The sequence below is a fragment of the Pleurodeles waltl genome, chromosome 5 (assembly GCF_031143425.1).
Source record: "Pleurodeles waltl isolate 20211129_DDA chromosome 5, aPleWal1.hap1.20221129, whole genome shotgun sequence".
Lineage (NCBI taxonomy): Eukaryota > Metazoa > Chordata > Amphibia > Caudata > Salamandridae > Pleurodeles > Pleurodeles waltl.
In genome coordinates, this window is record NC_090444.1 from 1209584793 (window position 1) to 1209605536 (window position 20744).

Below are 20744 nucleotides of genomic sequence, written 5' to 3' on the forward strand. Positions count from 1 at the left end.
AATACAAACGGCATTGCAATGGAAACAGGCTAATATATCCAAATTTACATTTGATTGCTCATGTTGATGAAGAGCAGATATTTTGAGTGCAAAAGTGTATTTATTAAAAGTCAAAACATCCGTGAGTGTTGGGACAGTGGAAGGGAGTGGGCACTTGGTAAATAATATACTCAGGTACATGTCCACAGCTGTTGGTAGCACAGGGGTATAGTTCATGGGACCATTGGAAGCTGGTGAAATGGCAGTGGCATATCGACAAGGTAGCTCAGTGGCACACAAGGAAACAGTTCAGGGCAGAGTCACTTCCTGGTGGTGGGCTTGGTCTTGGCTGGTGTTTCACAGGGATATGTGGGTCTGAGGCCACATTTGTGAGGGGGAAGCTGGACTGCAGGGGAAGGGGTGCTGGTGTCCTATCTGTCCTCTGGCAGTGCCACCAGTCTACTAGCAGCTGCAGATGTGGATGGCAGGGCATTGTCCTGGCTAGCGGAAGGGGCCTGCAGGTGGGTGGAGGACTCAGGCTGGCTGTGGTACTGGCGCTGCAGCACCCCTGTAATGGTGGCCATGGTAGCATTGAGTTGATTCCATTGCTCCATGGCCTCCTGATCGTGTGCTACCTGCAGCTTCTGATTCTCCTCCAGCATGGCCAGGACCTGGCCCATCCTGTCATGGGAATGGTGGTATGCTTCCAGGACATCAGCAATGGCCTCCTGGGCAGCAGCATCCCTCCTTGGGCCACCCTCCAACCCACTGCTCCCCTCCCACTGCCCTTAGCCCCCTGCACAGGTCTGGCAGTCCCCCTTGCACTGGACCCTTCATCATCCTGCCTGGTGGTGGGTGGAGACTCGGGACTCTGTACTTGTGGGCAGCCAGTCTGTGGCCTAGAGACATTGGTGGAGGGGTGTTGGGCCAGAGCTGATGGTGCTGGCTGAGTGGTAGGGGTCTCATTGGTGTATTTGGTGGTGCTTCTGGAAGGTGACTGTCCAGGGCTGTGGGATGGGCCAGGGATTTCCTCTGTGTCCAGACATCCCTCTGCACTCTCCTGAGTGGGGCCTTCATCTTCAGGTGGAGGACTGACACTCCTTGAAGTCTTCATCTGGGTGGCATGGGTGGTGGTGCCTGTGTGTGAGAGAATAGAGATGTGGGTGTCCTGTACTAACTTGTCCTTTGCAGCACTGCTTACGGGTTATTGGTGGTTCCATTCCCATGTGGTAGCATGCAGGGTCCCTTGGTGTTCATTTGGATGCATTTAGTGAGGGGGGTATTGCATTCTGGGTGTTGTAGTGCTCCTGCCATTTCATGCATGGATTGGTGGCTGTGCACAGGGGGCTGGACGGTGATCTGTTGGGGGGGGCTTGTGGGCATGCAGGGGACATGGGTAGGAGTGCCTGGGTGTTGTGGGCTGGGTAGGGTATGGGGGCATGGTGGTAGTGAGAGGGATGGGGTGATACATGCATTCCAGGTGTAGTTGATTTACCCGAGTCCAGTCCTCCAGGGAGTCGAGTGAGGCCCTCCAGGTGCAGGATAGCCAAGACCATCTGCTCCCAGTCGGTGTATTAAGGGGGAGGAGATGGGGGACCATCACCAGTCTTCTGGATGACGATGTTGTGTCATGATGTCATGGAACGCACCTTCCCCAGCAGGTCGTTCCATCTCTTCCTGATGTTATCCCTTGTGCGTGGATGGATTCCCACTGCATTGACCTTGTTTACGATCCTCTGCCATAGTTCCATCTTATTGACCAAGCGTGTCTGCTGCACCTGTGCCTCAAATAGCTGTGGCTCAACCCTGAGTATTTCGTACACCAGGGTTCTCAGCTCCCTGTCGGTGAAGCGGGGTGCTTAGGGGGTGCTATGGTGTGTGTTGTGGGTGGTGTGTTGTGTGTGTGACTTGTGTGGTGGTTGTTTGGGTGTATGTGTGTTGTGGTGTTGATTTCTGTGGTGCTGTTGGCGTTGAAAAGGATTGTGGGTTGTGTATGTGTGTGTTTTATGGTGGCGTGAATGTGTGTCAGGTGTGTGCTTTTCAAATTTGCCACTGTGTGCTTCTGTTGTTGGCGGTTCCCATTTCTGTCCGCAGCGGTGGTTATGGCCAATGGTCGTTTGGCATCCACTGTCCGCCGCGCTGATTTGTGCATCATTATTTGGTGGGTGGGGGTTTGTAGGAATGGCAGTGGCGGGGTGCTGTGTCCTGCCTTTCTGCCGTCATTGGCCCTGGCGGTGGGTGTAGGTTCTCAATTTCTTGGTGGTATGCGTTTTTGGCATCTTTTTCGGCAGTGTGAGGTCCATCACCACTGGCGGTCTTTTGTTCACCGCCACCATGGTGGTCGGCAGTGATTACTGGCAAGTTCATAATCAGGGCCTAAGAGTTTTACTTCATAGAAAACAACGTAAACATTGATTTTACACCAACTAACTGGTTTGCATCAAAAATAAAACCGCATGGGCGATCATGCTTCAGAAAAGTCAACAATTTGTTGATTCCTTACTCACAAGTGAGGCCATGCATTGTTTCTTCTCTGGTCGCAAGAGAGCGATGCGTCGATTTCCAGATAGGGCACCTTGGATCCACGCAGGTTCACAATGACATTGATGCCCAGTGGCGATGTGTGAGAAATACAGTTGTATGATGCTAGAAAACCACCTGCATGGGTTTTACATCATTATCAGCAGCCGCAGGCGGGTGTTGTATCATTTCTCCAGACATGATGCGTCGATTTCCCAGCCGTGATGCAGGTGGAGTGTCGATTTTAGCAACGAAGCGGGTGGTGCGTTGTTTTCCAGCCGCTTTGCAGGTGGTGAGTCAAAAATTTCCCTGCAAAGTGTTCTGTGCATGGATTTCAGTCCTTGTTCTGCCAGCTTCACCTCTCAAGGGTCCAGGGACTGGATAGGGCACCATTTGGTAGGGCAGGAGTCTCAGCAGAGAGTCCAGGTGAGGGCAGAGGAAGTCTTTGATGGCCCTGAGACTTCAAAACAGGAGTCAAGCTCAGGTTAAGCCCTTGGAGATTCTTCTCATGCAGGAATGCACAGCAAAGTCCAGTCTCTGTCCCCTTTCACGGGCAGCAGCAGCAACTGCAGGATAGCCCAACAAAGCACAGCCGCAGGCAGGGGCAGTGCTTCTCCTCAGCTCTTCAGCTCTTCTCCTTGGCAGAGGTTCCTCTTGGTTTCAGAAGTGATCTGACTTTCAGGGGGTTTGGGTGCTCTTCTTATACCCCTTTCTGCCTTTGAAGTAGGCCTACATCAAAGAGAAGTCTCTTTTGTTTTTTATGATCTTGCCCTGCCCATGCCAGGCCCCAGAAACACACCAGGGGGTTGCAGACTGCATTGTGTGAGGGCAGGCACAGCCTATTCAGGTGTTAGTGACCACTCGTCCCTCCACCCCAGCCCAAAAGGCTCATCAGGATATGCAGGCTACACCCCACCTCCCTTTGTGTCACTGTCTAGAGGAGATTCACAAAGAGCCCAACCGTCAGTTTGACCCAGACAGGGAATCCACAAACAGGCAGAGTTACAGAATGGTTTCAGCAAGAAAATGCCCACTTTCTAAAAGTGGCATTTTCAACCTGACAATTTAAAAAACAACTTTACCAAAAGGTGTATTTTTAAATTGTGAATTCAGAGATATCAAACTCAACATTTCTATCTGCTCCCAAAGGGAAACTGCACTTAAATGATATTTAAAGGCAGCCCCATGTTATCCTATGAGAGAGATAGGCCTTGCAACTGTGAAAACTGCATTTGGCAGTATGTCACTGTTAGGACATGTAAAACACATCAGCACATGTCCCACCTTTAACATACACTTCAGACTGCCCATGGGGCTACCTAGGGCCTACCCTAGGGGTGCCTTACATGTATAAAAAGGAAAGGTTTGGGCCTGGCAAGTGGGTACACTTGCCAGGTCAAATTGGCAGTTTAAAACTGCACACACAGACACTGCTTTGGCAGGTCTGAGCCATGTTTACAGGGCAGGGCTACTTATGCGGGTGGCACAACCAGTGCTGAAGACTCACTATTAGCAGTTGATTTACAGGCCCTCTGAACCTCTTGTGCACTTTAGTAGGGACTTAATAATAAATCAAATATGCCAATCATGGAAAAGCCAATTACATTCACAATTCTACGCAGGTTACACAGGAGCACTTTAGCACTGGTGAGCAAATGGCAAATGGCAAAGCACACAGTCAAAACATGTGAAGCAGAGGCAAAAAAAAGACAGGTGGAGACTACCCCCAAGGATGCCAGGTCTAACACCGCCCTTGTGTCAGTTTGACATATTGTATTAGGTGTCATTTTACTGAAGATATATTTGACATATATCTATCACAAGATTTTGAACTGTGGACTGGCACTTATGATTGCATGCCACTCTCAGACAAAATTGGTAAACGTCCTGTACATTTGCAACTCGAGCTAATATGTGTTTACATTTACTCCCTAGATAACATAACAGCAAACAAGAGCTTTGTGCTTTGAAGGGCATGATACATCCACGTCAGTAGGATTGCCCATGGCTTTCGAAAAATGGGTTGCATTTACGATAAGGTGAAGTCTAGTGGCGTATGGTGATCAAGAACCAGTTCTGGCCCAAAGAAGACCCCTGCAGCAAAAGATTCTCAGAGTGGCAAGCAGCCAACTCCTGGACCCTCAAGTGGATCTAACCGAGCAGCCATAATGGAAAGAGAGGGTCTCAACTTTGCCATGGTCAAAATGATGCAGTCAATATTTAGGATGTAGTTGATGTTTCTATTGTACTGAGCTCTGCGTATTCAAGGGAGTAGGAGGGCTGATGTTTAACTTGTCATGTGTGAATAGTGGACAAAAAGATTTAGATAAGTAAGCTTAGGCCGGTGTTACAGATAGTTAGTGTAGGATGGGTAGCGTTAGTTAGTTTGGTACTATTGTGTTAAGAAAGCAGAGTACAGGATTGGCACATTGTCCTGAGTTGATTGTTGGTGTATGTTGAAAGGGAGTGGGTAGGTAAGTGTTTAATTTGACTTCTCATAACAGAATGTTGCTCCTTACCTGTATTGTGACCTAAACTGCTGCATAGCACTATCACTAACCCTCTTGTACAATTGTACAAGGAGGTCTGCATTGTTGTGTGGATTTTAATTGTGTAGGAAGTTACTTCTGTGTGCACCATTATTTGAATTTACTTCTTGCTTAGTGTACCACATCATGCAGGCCCCTTAGAAAAGAAACAACAGCAAACATTCCCCTGGGGAGGTGTATAATGAACACAGGTTCACTGGTTTTCTACTTTTGCAATACTGGTATGTGCAAATGATTTGGTATGTGGATGCACTCACATTCAACACGTGAGGCCTCTCTGTGGCAAAGTAACATACGTTGTCTATTTTGGCCTGTGTTGAATTACTCAGCACCTGTCAATATACACAGAGATAGGCAAGGTGCACTTGCATGTCTTAGTCACTGTCATTTACAGTATTTGGTTACCCTTGTGCATCCTTCTGTGGCACAAGTACAATGCTTATACATGGGGACTGTGGGTATGTGTATCTGGCTAATATTGCTACAACCATCCAGGGTTTTGTATTGTTTATTATGTTCTTTGTGAGCAGTGATGTTTTCAAATTTTGGAAATGTTGCTGTGATCTTTACATTGCAACACTGATGTTGACATTTGTTACAGTGTTTTGACCTCACATGCCACAAAAATCCCATTTATAGGTAGTCATTTTGTGAGTACTTTGTCGGAACCTTCTTATTGTGTGTCTATCAAGAAAATGCATCTTATTGATGCACTCTGACATGACCTTCATAAGGTACACATTGCTCATTATAACATTGTAATGGATGTAATTGGTGTATGTGCACATACAGAGGCAGCATGGGCAATTAAGTTGTGCTCTTCCAACTTCAGCTTAACAAAAGTGACATTGTGGATCATAGTTGCAATATGTTTGTAGACTTTTGAGGAACAACCATAGAAATGTGAATACTCTTTAACAAATTAATATTTGTTTTCTTCCAGAGGTTCCTATCCGCACATTACAATATGTGAGTATGTGTATTCTTAGAAAGTTTTACAAACACATATGTCAAGTCAAATAGGTCTAGTGTGCAAAAATACATTGGTTTACACATTTTAAAACACATTTACGTGTGTGTAGCGAGATCAATGAGGAGGAAATCAGTGCCATTATCAGGCCTTGCATTAGGTGCACAAGTGGACAAAATAAAGTACAGCACAAACAAAGAGTACTCTCTTGGTTTACAAAGAGGATAGCATGATGTCCTACACAGGACGGATAGGAAAATTGCCCAGGGAGTAGTCACAAAGGTTTATCAAGACTTTCTTCATTGGAAACTAGGGAGTCTATATCTTCCTCCTATGATGCGTGTTCTGCCTCGCCTGGAAGTTGTGGTGTTTGAATGGAAGGCAGCTGAGAGATGTTACTATCCCAAGGCACACACAAATAAGAAGCAAAAAATGAGATTCCCATGTTCTCAACAACATTTGTGAGTCCCAGTAAGGCAGCAAGGTAGTCCCTGCCAAAGAGTTGCTGGTTAGACAACAAAGCAATGCCATTTATATTGAGGGCATTTGTTGTTGCTATGAAGGAGTCTATGTGGCCTTCAGGAACTTGATGAATGTATTATTGGTCACCAGCTGCTTGACAACTTCACTGGTGTCAGATGTAGAAGGCTAGTGTTGTTGTTCCTTCTGCAACATAGCACCAGTGATGTTAGCTAGGGACTTGACAATCCCATGGGGCCAAGAGTAGGTGTCTGTGATAGCCTTTGATAACCCATTATTAGGAATAAACCCTACAGGCTCCTTCAAGAGTGTCCACCATGGTTTCCATCCCCAGCCAGACCTCATCAGCCATCTGATGCTTGCCTCCTACCACTCGCCATTAAAAAGCAACTTGGGAGTCCTCAGAGTCCTCAGCATTGATACCATTCATTGATGGTCCGTGTCCAGTGAGGGTTGGTTCATCCCTCGTCAGTTCCAGGGGGGAATTGTCAAAAGTGTCCAGGAGCTCTTGAACTGTGTCTTCATCCATGGGGGCAGGATGGTGTCCTAAACAAGTTGGCCATCATGGTCAGACTGATCTCCAGGAGGTGTTGTTTGTCCCGCTGGAAAGAGAAATATGTTAAAAGGATTCCATGATTCAGTAAGACATACGTGATTTTTGTCACATTGAGATGGAATTTTCCTTCACTTTCAAGTACACAGGGATATGTGGAACATATGTTTCTACAAGTGCATATATGACCATGTTGTTCAATTGTTGCCTTTCGCGCAGCAATACATGTTTGTTGTTCACACAACCTCAGTATTCACTACGGGGCTTATTTGTGTACATTTGACAGCTTGCTGTCCTGCCAGAAAGAGTGAAAGAGTGAGTGCAAGAATGGGACATATTTTACATGTTTCTACTGTCTGCCTGCAGTGTTGCAAATCTGGTTTCTTAGCACCAGTGCAGAAACCATTGGACCATTTAGCAAGAGTGCCGGCATTTGCTCTAGCAATATGTTTGTGGCCCAGCACTGGCCAAGACATGTCAATTATTATCATACCTTGCACTATCCTGCACTCTGCTTTTCACACAGCACTACACACCAAGCTGCATTGTTGTACTGTCTTTAATGCAATTTGTGCATTATTGGACCCTAGGGTTCATCTTTCACAAATACCCACTGGACACTACACAGCAAGCCACCTTGCTGCACTGCATGTTAGGAAAAGGGCCTGTACATGTCATACTCCAAGTTTGACTGGAGAATCCTATAGTTTTGTAACACACACAGTCAACTCCAGACTCAACAACACTAAGAACGAAGGACCCTCTCAAAAGAGGATAGCCTCTCTCATAATTGACAGTATACAACAGCTAATTCTCACTTTATTCCCTCAGAACCCAAGGGGCTCATCTCAAGTGTCCAACAAATTGCTTCACTCTGTCCCACTCTCTTGGTCATGTACACAACTGCACTGGCAATCATAATTCAGACCTAAAGACTGTATATCATCTCTTACACTGATGACGTCCAGTTCATAAACTAATTCTCAGGAGACATCAACACAACCGGCAGTAGTTATATTATGTCATTGACTAACATGGCAACCTGTATGTGAGATTAGCTGCTCATATTCAACATGACAAGATAGTAGTGATCATGTTCTGCAACATGTCCTCACCCTAAATGCCCACATGACTAGGCCCAAAACCCTCACCCTCCAACCACCACAGACCCCTGTCCAGTATCCTAAACACCTACCTCACCATGAGACTTAAAATTTCCACAATCACCTCAACCTGCTTTCACTTTATTTGCATGGTCAGACATTTTTTCATACGGCTCCCTCCTGACTCCTGTACAGCCATCACCCAGGCCATCATCACATGTTGACTATAGTATACTAATGACCTCTACTGCAGTAACTCTGCATTCCTGCTCCATAAGAGGCAAACTGTCCAACACACCACTGCCAGACTAGTACCCAGCCTATCTTGCAGCACACACATCACACCCCACACACATCCTCCTGGCTCCCTGAGTCTCCTTCAATGCTTCTCAGTATTAGAGTATTGCTGTGGTGATTGCATCATTTTTTCAAACACTCCCACAAGGCAAAGCACTCCTGCATGACGCAATGCTGATTTGTGGCACATAGAGGTGCTTTACTTCACACAAATCAGCTTTGCGTGATGTGAGGAATACTTGCTTTGCAGGACTTTACACCACTCCCAACACCGTTGCTTTGGAATTCGCAGTTACTTTTTGCATGCTCCATTACAGTGTGAGCAATATGTGTTCACATCAGTGCAGGCAGGGAAACAGAACACAAGTCTGCCTCTAGTCAGTGGCAGCATTTTTAAATTCTACCTCCTGCTAGAAATAGACTTAGGGCCTGATTTAGAGTTTGGCGGATGGATTACTCCATCACAAATGTGAAGGGTATCCCGTCCGCTATATTACAATGTTCTTAGGATATAATGGAATCGTAATAGGAGATTTAAAAATGCTCCCGCAAGACGGGAGCAAACACATGCTTCCCTGCCGGCGCTAGTGCTAGAAGAGAAACTACTGTGTCCTAAGGGTGGGCTTCCCGAAGCACATCAAGTGAGCCAGCTCTGAGGCGATGGGGTCGTAAGGGGCTTTAGAGACTCAGGGAGGGAGGCCGGGAGGCCCTCCTCCCTTTTTCTTAAGGAGACAGCCCTGGGGGACGGGACAACCACAGTATTTTTAAGGCAGGCCCCTTCCTCTTAATAAATTAATTAGGTGCTAGGAGATGGGGTCCCCGGTGCCAAAAATGTGTTAGTGAGGAGGGTTCGCTTGCCTCTGCCTCTTAATTCATAAATTAGGCCCTGGGGATTGGATTCCCAGGACCAAAAATGGAACAGGGAGGGGAAGCCACAAGTTTCCCCTTTAATTTATATATTGGGCCCTAAGGAATGGGGACTACACGGTCAAAAATGCTTGGGAGTGGGGTGCACACCCCCTCCTTTTCAATAATATACCCAGCACTGGGGGATGGGGTCCCTGGGGCCCAAACTGGGGGCCCTACTCAAGCCCCTTCCCCCATATATTTAAAAAAAATGGCAGTTCTTATTTTTTTCTGATGATCCTACAGGAGTACTACTGGATCACGACAAAGAACCCAGGTTTTTTTTTTATTTTGCCCCTGGGGTATATGAGGGGCATGGCCACATCTCCTTAACAGATCACCTCAAAACTTTGCATGCACAAACTAGGCAAAAAGAGTATTTTTATATCCCATTACAGGGATGTTTAAAAAGTGAGCCTAACTATAACGTCCCTGTAACCTTTGGTTTTTAAGTGAATTTCAATGTTTGATTTTAAATTCTATTTCCTAACTAAAATGTCCCTGTAACCTTTGTTTTTTTTCAGTGAATTTCTATGTTTTTTTTAGCATATAGTAATTTTCATTACTATACATTAATCCAACCACCGCCTCGCGTAGCCTTTGCCCGTGTGCAGCGGAGGTTGCCCTCAAGGCCTGACCTGCAGCCAGGCCCTGCTGCCAACCGGTCTAACCCCCCCCCAACTCCATGCTGTACACAGCCCTCTGATTGTTTGACACAGGAGTAGGCCACAGCCTCTCTAGGTGTGAGAATAGGTGTCAGAGGGTGTATCTGTGAGTGAGAAGTGGCTGTGAGAATGTCTGTCGGTTGTGATAGTGCGTTCATCAGTGTTTTAGTGGGTACTTCAGTGTGTCTGCATGTCTGTGAGTGGGTGCGTGAGGGTCTGAGTGGGGCTCTGAGTGGGAGAACGAGGGTCCCAGTTGATCTGTGAGTGTGTGTGTAAGTGTCTGAATGGGTTTGTGAGTGGGAGAAAGAGATTGAAAGAGAGAGAGAGAGAAAGAGAGTGAGAGAGATAGAGATAGAGATAGAGATAGATATTTTTTTAGGCCTTGATGTATAATATACTTAGAATGAGATATTTCTGCACAATTTGAAAAGAAATATGTATTTGTCATTTAAAAACAATAAAATCACCTTTTAGTATGCGCCTTAACCCCTTTGCTGCCAGGCCTTTTCCCCCTCCTGTGCCAAGCCTTTTTTTGGCTATTTGGGGCAGTTCGCGCTTAGGCCCTCATAACTTTTTGTTCACATAAGCTACCCACGCCAAATTTGGTCCTTTTTTTCCAACATCCTAGGGATTCTAGAGGTACCCAGACTTTGTGGGTTCCCCAGAAGGAGGCCAAGAAATTAGCCAAAATACAGTGAAAATTTCGTTTTTTTAAAAAAAAATGGAAAAAGGGGCTGCAGAAGAAGGCTTGTGTTTTTTTCCCTGAAAATGGCATCAACAAAGGGTTTGCGGTTAAACAATCACCAGCTTCCCAGCTTTCAGGAACAGGCAGACTTGAATCAGAAAACCCAATTTTTCAACACAATTTTGGCATTTTACTGGGACATACCCCAATTTTACGATTTTTTGTGCTTTCAGCCTCCTTCCAGTCAGTGACAGAAATGGGCATGAAACCAATGCTGGATCCCAGAAACCGCAACATTTCTGAAAAGTAGGCAAAAGTCTGAATTCAGCAAGGGGTAATTTGTGTAGATCTTACAAGGGTTTCCTACAGAAAATAACAACTGAAAAATATTGAAATTGAGTCGAAAAAAACATCAATTTTTCTCTACGTTTTACTCTGTAACTTTTTCCTGCAATGTCAGATTTTCGAAAGCAATATACCGTTACATCTGCTGGACTCCTCTGGTTGCGGGATATATAGGGCTTGTAGGTTCGTCAAGAACCCTTGGTACCCAGAGCCAATAAATGGGCTGCACCCTGCAGTGCGTTTTCATTCTATACCGGGTATACAGCAATTCATTTGCTGAAATATAAAGAGTGAAAAATAGCTATCAAGAAAACCTTTGTATTTCCAAAAAGGGCACAAGATAAGGTGTTGAGGAGCAGTGGTTATTTGCACATCTCTGAATTCCGGGGTGACCATACTAGCATGTGAATTACAGGGCATTTCTCAAATAGATGTCTTTTTTACACACTCTCTTACATTTGGAAGGAAAAAATTTAGAGAAAGACAAGGGGCAATAACACTTGTTTTGCTAATCTATGTTCCCCCAAGTCTCCCTATGAAAATTATACCTCACTTGTGTGGGTAGGCCTAGCGCCCGCGACAGGAAATGCTCCAAAACGCAACGTGGACACATCACATTTTTTTAAAGAAAACAGAGGTGTTTTTTGCAAAGTGCCTTCCTGTAGATTTTGGCCTCTAGCTCAACCGGCACCTAGGGAAACCTACCAAACCGGTGCATTTTTGAAATCTAGAGACCTAGGGGAATCCAACATGGGGTGACTTGTGGGGCTCTGTCCAGGTTCTGTTACCCAGAATCCTTTGCAAACCTCAAAATCTGGCTAAAGAACACATTTTCCTCACATTACGGTGACAGAAAGTTCTGGAACCTGAGAGGAGCCACAAATTTCCTTCCACCCAGCGTTCCCCCACATCTCCCGATAAAAATGATACCTCACTTGTGTGGGTAGGCCTAGCGCCCGTGACAGCAAATGCCCCAAAACACAACGTGGACACATCACATTTTTTTAAAGAAAACAGAGGTGTTTTTTGCAAAGTGCCTACCTGTAGATTTTGGCCTCTAGCTCAGCCGGCACCTAGGAAAACCTACCAAACCTGTGCATTTTTGAAAACTAGAGACCTAGGGGAATCCAAGATAGGGTGACTTGTGGGGCTCTGACCAGGTTCTGTTACCCAGAATCCTTTGCAAACCTCAAAATTTGGCTAAAAAAACACGTTTTCCTCACCTTTCGGTGACAGAAAGTTCTGGAATCTGAGAGGAGCCACAAATTTCCTTCCACCCAGCGTTCCCCCAAGTCTCCCGATAAAAATGATAAAACCCACTTGTGTGGGTAGGCCTGCAACAAGAAATGGCCCAAAACACAACGTGGACACATCATATTTTTTCATAGAAAACAGTGCCTACCTGTGGATTTTGGCCTCTAGCTCAGCCGGCCCCAGGGGGTGCAGAAATGGCCTAAAATAAATTTGTCACCCGCCCCCCTAACCCCCACCCCTTGCCTACGGGGTCGCTCCCCCTGCGTGACATTGGCGCCCAAAAAAAAATCCCCGGTGCCTAGTGGTTTCTGCCCCCTTGGGAGCAGATTGACCTAAAATCGGCCAATCTGCCCCCAAGGGGGGCAAAAATGGTCTAAATACAATTTGCCTCCCAGGGGAGCGACCCTTGCCTAATGGGTCGCTCCCAATCTAAAAAAAAATAAAAAATAAAAAAATAATAATAATAATAATTTTGCCCTGGCGCCTAGAGGTTTCTGCCCCCCCTGGGGGCAGATCGGCCTAATACCAATAGGCCGATCTGCCCCCAGGGGGGGAAGAAATGGGCTAAAATAAACTTGCCCCCCCACCACCCCCGGGGAGCGACCCTTGCCTACAAGGTCGCTCCCCTTGCGTGACGGCGCAAAAGAAAGATCCCTGGTGCCTAGTGGTTTCCTAAAATCGGCCGATCTGCCCCCAAAGCGGGCAGAAATGGCCTAAATACAATTTGCCCCTCCAGGGGAGCGACCCTTGTCCAAGGGGTCGCTCCCCATCTGTAAAACAAAAAATCCCAAAAATCCCTGGTGCCTAGTGGTTTCTGCCCCCCTTGGGGGCAGATCAGCCTAATCAAAATAGGCTGATCTACCCCACAGGGGGGCAGAAATGGCCTAAAATAATTTCCCCCCCCAGGGAGGGACCCTTGCCTAAGGTGTCGCTCACCTTGCGTGAAATTCACGTAAAAAAAAAAAACCTCCCTGGTGTCTAGTGGTTTCTGTCCCCCAAGGGGGGCAGAACTGGCCTAAATATAATTTGCCCCTTAGGGGAGTGCCCTTGCCTAAGGGGTCACTCCCTACACCTAAATCAAAAACATAAACAAAAACAAAAGAAAAAAATATATATATATATCCATGGGGCCCCCTTTCTGCCCCTTCTGGGGGCAGATCGGCCTAATAATAGGCCGATCTTCCCCCAGGGGGGGCAGAAAAGGCCTTCCCAAAAATTGCCCCCCCCCCCCGGAAGCGACCCTTGCCCAAGGGGTCGCTCCGTTATGTCCAGTCTATGTCTAGTGGTTTCTGCCCCCCTTGGGGGCATATTGGCCTAATCAAAATAGGCCAATCTGCCCCCAAGGGGGGCGGAAATGGCCTAAATATAATTTCCCCCCTAGGGGAGAGACCCTTGCCTAAGGGGTCGCTCCCCACCTAAAAAAGAACCAAAAAAAAAAAAAGATCCCTGGTGCCTAGAGGTTTCTGCCCCCTCTGGGGACAGATCGGCCTAATAATAGGCTGATCTGCCCCCGGGGGGGCAGAAAAGGCCTTCCCAAAAAAATGCCCCCCCTGGGAGCGACCCTTTCCCAAGGGGTCACTCCCTTATGTCAGTTTCAGAAAAAAAATCCCTGGTGTCTAGTGGGGTTTCAAAAGCCGGATTGCAAGCAATCCGGCTTTTGAAATCCTGGGAGAGACTTCAAAGGGAAGGAAAAACATTTACTTCCCTTTGAAGCCTCTCCGGGCCTCCGCCACGTGATTGAAAGAGAAATGCTGAGCATTTCTCTTTCAATCGTGCTGGAAGCAGAGCTTCCAGTGCGATGGGGGAGACCCTGTGACAAATCATTGTGCGCTCGCACGCTGACGTCACAGGTGGGGTGGGGTGGGGGGTGGAAGGGGAAGGGCTTCCCCTTCCATCCCTGACTTGGGGGGGTGGGAGTAACCCCACAGAGGGAGCGCTAGCGCTCCCTCTTGGCTCTGTGACCAGGACGTAGGTTACGTCCTGGGCACAGCAGCACTGTGCCTCAGGACGTAACCATTACGTCCTGGGCACAGAACCGGCTAAACATTTGAATAAAAAAATAATAAAGGAGGGATACTACCAGTGGCACACCTGGATTGGAACCGTTAACACTAAGGCACATATTTATACTTTTTGACGCAAAACTGCGCTGGCGCAGTATTGCGTCAAAAATATTACCACCTGTTAACGCCATTTCGGTGCGCCTTGCGGGCGTCAAATTTATATTTCGATGCACGGCGGGGCAAACCACAGGTGTAAGTCATTTTTTTTTACGCACACTGCAGCATCAAGTCGTAAAGCAAAACGATGTTAACGTGGCGGAAATGACTGTGGGTCGATTTACGACACCGCAAACCGGATATGCGGCATATTTTGATGCAATAGGATCAAAATTCCCCGCAAACACAGCCATTTCAGCAGAGGCGAGCCAAAATGGATCCCAGATGCCTGTACAGACCCCAGGAAGATGACAACAGACCAGGAATCAGCCAGGAGGACCCACACAAGACCCACAGTTTGAAGAAGAAAAGAAAGTGTCGCTTCAGTGCAGAGGAACAGGAAATTCTGGTTAAAGAGGTGACGGAACACCAGCACCAACGGTTTGTCACCTCAAAGTTGCCTATCAGTAGGAGAGAGGCAATATGGCAACAAATTGTTGACAAGATTAACAGTGTGGCAGAAGTACGCAGAACAGTCATCGAGTGCAATAAACGCTGGCATGACTGCAAGCGCAGGACCAAGGACAAGATGGCGCGGAACAGGAAGGCAGCACTGCAGACTGGAGGTGGGAGTCCAGCACACCAGGAGCCCCTGGACCACATGGAGGAGGTGGTCGCAGCCGTCATCCCTGAGGAGATCGTCACAGGGATTCAAGGACAGGACAGCGCAGACTACCAGGAGGCAACGCACATGCAGGGTAAGTCGCATGGGGAATTAAAACGCACTAATGTCAACTGTAAGCAGGGGGGATACCAACCACAAAATGCATGGAAGCCATGATATACATGGAGTGGCATGGGTAAAGAGGTATGGCATGGGGCATGGCCTATACAGAGAGAAGCTGGGGCACACCATAACACAACACCAACAGCAGTCCCATAGGGGTATGCTGCCATGCCAACGATGTAGCAAAGGTAAAGCCACGCCAGAAGGGAAGGGCACAACGTCAAACTGACATCCTGTCACACATCAGTCACTATTCCCCCTACATGGACTAGGGCCCAATTACCAACCTCTAGCCATAGCGACAACAGGAATGTAACAGTGACAACAGTTGCCACTTGTGAGAAAACAGGGCTGATTGCAGAGGCCCCCTAACTTTTTGCCCCCATTTTCCACTTTTTGCTGGTGTTTTCCTGACTCTGATGGTGCTCTGGGTACTGCTAACCAGTCCCAGGGCCTTTGTTCTGTGTAAAATGGATATGCAAATTAGGCTAATTATAATTGGCTAAGTTAACCTACCTATAAGTCCCTAGTATATGGTAGGGCATGTAGGTTTAGGGACCACAGCATAGGTGGTGCGCCCATAGGTGCACTGCTGAGGTGCCCAGTGTCATTTTAAAGGCAGGCCTGCCTTGCTGGCTGCTTTATGCAAATTCGACTTTGGAATTAAAAGTAGTTCCAAAGTCTTAAACTACCTTATTTTTACATATAAGTCACCCCTAAGGTGTGCCCTATGTGCCCCTAGGGCTGGGTGCCATGTAACTATAAGCAGGGACTTTATAAAAATAGTTTTATAAGCCCTGGTGAGGTAAAAACAGCCACATTTGTTTTTCCCTCATGGTAGTACATGCCTTCATAGGCTAGAATGGGGAGACTTTATTTTAATTTTTAAAGTCTACTTAAATGATGCATACCAAGAATTTGGTATCAAATTAATTGCTGTAATAAATCCCACAACTTCCAGTTGTGGGATTTAATATAACTTGTTCAGGTAAAGAGTTTTAAACTTTACCTGAAAAGTTGCCAATTTCAGCCCTGCATTGTTTTTGCTGCTGTGCTCTGATTGGCCAGCCTCTAGCAGCTTGGCCAAGCTGCCTTGATGAGGTGTGAGGTGGCCTGGCTTCACACAAAGGAATGTGCCTGTGGGAAGGAATCTTCCCTCAGCAGATGGTGAGGCAGGAAGGGGGAGGGCTGCCAAACTGGTCTTCAAAGGCAGAGAAGGACATTTGCAGGACCCAGCAACACCCCCACATCCTGCAACCCTAGACAACTAGGTGCCCCCTTGATTAGATTAGGAGAGGGCAGGAGAGGGGTGTGTTTATGATTTTTAGCCACACCAGTTGGTGGGCTCAGCCAGATGTAACCTCCAAAAATCAGATTCAGCCATGATGGATTTTTGGAGAATGTTGCCTCCTGGGATTGATTTTTGCCACACTTCCCAGGAAGTGGTCATCACAGGGGGAAGGACCCTGCACCTGATTGGAAAACCAGGACCCCCCTGCTTTTCACCCAGGAGCAAGGATAAAACTGGCAGACCTGCACCCTCACCTCAGTTCCCTCACATCCAACAATTAAGAACTACAGAAGAAGAAGGACTGCCCTGCTGGACCCCTGGCCTGCACCTGGAACCTGCACTCAGAAGGACTGCACCAGCTGCACACTTGGGCTTCACCACAAGAAGATCTTTGCCTGGCTTCAGCTGGTTCAAGGAAGGACTCCCTGTTTGCTACAGGTGAAAAATTGCTAACCAGAGTCCCCTGCACCAAATCTTGAAGAAAGCGATCAGCTGACCACTGTCCAGTGTCCAAAAAGGAGTTTGCGCCAGGTGCATTCTGGCAGTTGTAGTCCGCACCCCCCAAGGACCATCTCAGAACTTCTGGACCCTTGGGGTGAGCTGTGGACCTCAAAAGAACCTTAAAAGGACATCTGGGAGAAGCCCCAGAAGTTTGGAGAAGTTTGGACAACTTTTGAAAAAAAGCTCTAGCCGGCTTGCCTCAACCGCGACCCGGCCTGTTTGCTGGTTCGTCCCGGTAAAGAAAATCACCGAAAAAGAGACTAAGGGGGTTATTACAACTTTGGAGGAGGTGTTAATCTGTCCCAAATGTGACGGATATACCACCAGCCGTATTACGAGTTCCATAGGATATAATGGACTCGTAATACGGCTGGTGGTATATCCGTCACTTTACCGTCCTCCAAAGTTGTAATAACCCCCTAAGTCCGAAGGTAAAAAGTTGACCGGGACCTCCCAGCCAGCGTATCCGAGGAGGGCTCCATGGACGTCGGATCAAGATCCAGGTTTACCCCGGTCGAAGGATTTTCACCTAGAAAAAACGACTAAGTCCGAAGGTAAAAATCTCCACCGAGGATTCCAGCATCGCGTATCCGGAGAAGGGCTCCAGGAGGTCGGATTTGACTGGCAAGTTCGTCCCGATGAAGAAAATCTTCGAAAAAAGAGACTAAGGGGGTCATTCTGACCTCGGCGGTAAAAGGCTCTTACCGCCGGTCAGAAGACCGCCATTCTACCGCCGCGGCCGCGGTAAACCGCCACGGTCATTCTGACCCACAACTGCCAAGCCGCCAAAAACCCGACATCCACGGAAGGCCGCCTCATCAGCGGTCAGCGATAAACTGGAGATGACCAAACCTCCACTGTCACGCCAACACACACACGCCCATGCCATTATGACCCACGAATCCACGCGGCGGTCTTTCAACCGCGGTATTCCATTGGCGGTACACAAAATACAAAATACACACCCAGCTCCAAAACACAGCCACATTGGACAATTTGAAATACACACACCTGATACACATACAAACACCACTCCCACACATCCAATCAACTATAAAACACACACCCACATCACCCACAAACCCCCACTACTAGAAGTTCGGAGAGAAGGCGAGAGAGAGAAAGAGAGAGCACAGCTATCGAAAACCCCAACACACACAGGAACACACACTACATCCACGCACAAAACACCACACACCACCACACACACCACACTCATCACCACAAACACCACCCCACACCACCCCATGGCACCCCAAAGACACCCCAGGTTCTCGGACCAAGAACTCAGGGTCATGGTGGAGGAAATAATTAGGGTAGAGCCCCAGCTATTCGGCACACAGGTGCAGCACACCACAATAGCCAGGAAGGCGGAGCTATGGCAAAGGATCGACAGGGTCAACGCTGTGGGACAGCATCCCAGAAACCGGGAAGACATCCGAAAGCACTGGAACGACCTACGGGGAAGGTGCGGTCGATGGTGTCAAGACACAACATCGCTGTGCAGAAGACTGGCGGCGGACCCCCACCCACTCCACCCGAATTCACAGCATGGGAGCAAGAGGTCTTGAGCATCCTGCATCCTGAGGGCCTCGCTGGAGTAGGCGGAGGAATGGACTCTGGTAAGTCTAATCTCAACTACCTTACCCCCCCAACCACCAGCATGCGAACCCACACCCCACCCTCACCCCCAACCCCCCAGCACACATCCTCCCTGCCAATGTCTCACCAGCACAACCCACCCAACACAACACCAATCCCTGAATGCCAACACAAACCATGGACACCCATCACCTAAGCATGACCACTGCACATACCCATCCCCCCCACAAACCACCCTCACAACTCCTCCCACAAGGGAATGCCAGCACTGGGGGACAAGGGCACCCCCAAATCGCACGCCATGGCACACACAGAAGCAATAACCATGCTCTTTTACCCCTGCAGGGCCCGAACGCCAACACACCGGCCAGGAGGGTCCAGATTTGTCCATCCCGCCCCCAGAACAGGCCCCCAGTGATGACAGCAGCTCTGTCGACCTAGAACCTGATGACCAGCCCGGACCATCGGGGACCTCTGGACAGTCGGTTCCCCACACACAGACACAGGCCACAGCAGACCCAACCCCCTCTGGGAATACCAGCACAGCTCCCACCCAGCGGGCCCATGCCTCTGTCTCCAGGACGCGTCAATCAGCGGTGTGTCCGCCACTACAGGGCACCCAGGCTGACCCACCACCCCAACAACAACAGGGACCTGGGGGCAGTGGTAGTGGGCACACCGTCCAGGGGACAGAGGCCCGGGGAAACAGGGGAACTGGGAGGGCTGCTGTGCGAGAGGGGGTGGACCGGCCCAGGGAACCCACTCTCCAAGAGGCCCTCACCACCATCATGGGAGCATACCACCACTCCCAGGAGACGATGGCGACGGTACTGGCCAGGTTCCAGGAGATCCAGGCACAGCAGGAGGAACGGTACATGGAGTTCCGAGACGAACTCAGGAACATCGGTTCCGCAATGGGGACCATCGTCCTGGCCCTCAACCAGATAGTCACCACATTGCGGGACCATGTGGCACCCCAAAGGGCCCCTGTCACTAGCCCGGACCACGAACAGCCTAGCACCTCCGCCGGCGCTAGTGGACAGGAGGCCCCCACACAACGACAGGCCACCAGAACCCCACCTCCTGCTGAAGATCAACCACCCCGCAAGCGGAACCTGAGATCACACAAGAAGACAGAGTAGGATGCTAAGACCCCCGGCAGCATAAGATACCCCATGATGTCATCCCACTGTCCCACATTGTCACCCTGTCCAACCTTGAACTGCCCCTGCTCCATCCTTCCACAGGCATATGGACAATGCACCTGTGCGACTGAGAACTGGACTCTGCCATGGACATTACTCCACCCCCACCCATCACCGTTTTACTATCATGGACCCATATGCAGCACTTAAAATAAATCACAATTGCACTTCAAAAATCAGGAGTCTGCTTGTATTCTTTACAAATGTATTACACATAACGGTGCAATAATGTTCAGTCACATTGTGATGACAACATACCAATGTCTATAAGCATTAGTCCATGGTCAAACAAAGCAGCAGTCACGCTGTGGGTCATACAGCTCTGAAAAGGGAAGGGAAAGTCAAAAATCAGTTAAAAGGAACTGGGGGGAAACACAGAAAGTAGAGATGCAGGAGGGCAGAAGTAAATGTAAAAAGGCGTGGGTGATTCTTAACTGTGTGCTACTGAAAATACTGTTGTATAACTGTGTCCCTGTTGTCCGTGTCGTCCCCGTCGTCTTCCTCCTCTTCACTCTCCACAGGCTCCACAGCTGCTACAACACCACCATCTGGACCATCCTCCTGCAGGAAAGGCACCTGGCGTCGCAATGCAAGATTGTGAAGCATACAGCAGGCCACGATGATATGACACACCTTCTTTGGTGAGTACATTTGGGATCCACCTGTCATATGCAGGCACCTAAACCTGGCCTTCAGGACCCCGAAGGTCCGTTCTATAATCCTCCTAGTTCGCCCATGTGCCTCATTGTAGCGTTCCTCTGCCCTGGTCCGGGGATTCCTCACTGGGCTCAATAGCCAAGGCAGGTTGGGGTAACCAGAGTCACCTATTAGCCACACACGGTGTCTCTGTTGCTGTTCCATCACATAAGGGATGCTGCTATTTCGCATGACAT